Below are 570 nucleotides of genomic sequence, written 5' to 3' on the forward strand. Positions count from 1 at the left end.
TGAATGCACAAAAAGTCTGGAGTTGTAATAAGTTTAAAAAAATGAAATGCCTTTGTAACAGATGAGTTTAATTTCGTTAGAAACCTGAATACTTCGAAAGAGATTGTCCAGTTTGTAAACAAAGTGCATCCAGTTTTTGCCGTAACCCTCTGTACTTTTTTGAACAATCTATGTGGGTGAAATGATGACACCATGCCAAGTTTCAACTTTTTCAGAGTTCATTTGTAGTGCTTTTCAATTTCCAGGTCATTTAGTTCTCAAAACAAATCATTGAATGCATGAAAAATAGCAAATGAATGCAGAAATGGTTGAAAGTTGATGGCTTCGCTTTGAATGATGCATACTGAATGCACAAAAAGTCTGGAGTTGTAATAAGTTTAAGAAAATGAAATGTCTTTGTAACAGATGAGTTTCATTTCATTAGAAACCTGAATAGTTCGAAAGAGATTGTCCAGTTTGTAAACGAAGTGCATCCAGTTTTTGCCGTAACCCTCTGTACTTTTTTGAACAATCTATGTGGGTGAAATGATGATACCATGCCAAGTTTCAACTTTTTCAGAGTTCATTTGT

The sequence above is a fragment of the Triticum aestivum genome, chromosome 6B (assembly GCF_018294505.1).
Source record: "Triticum aestivum cultivar Chinese Spring chromosome 6B, IWGSC CS RefSeq v2.1, whole genome shotgun sequence".
NCBI classification, from domain to species: Eukaryota; Viridiplantae; Streptophyta; class Magnoliopsida; order Poales; family Poaceae; genus Triticum; species Triticum aestivum.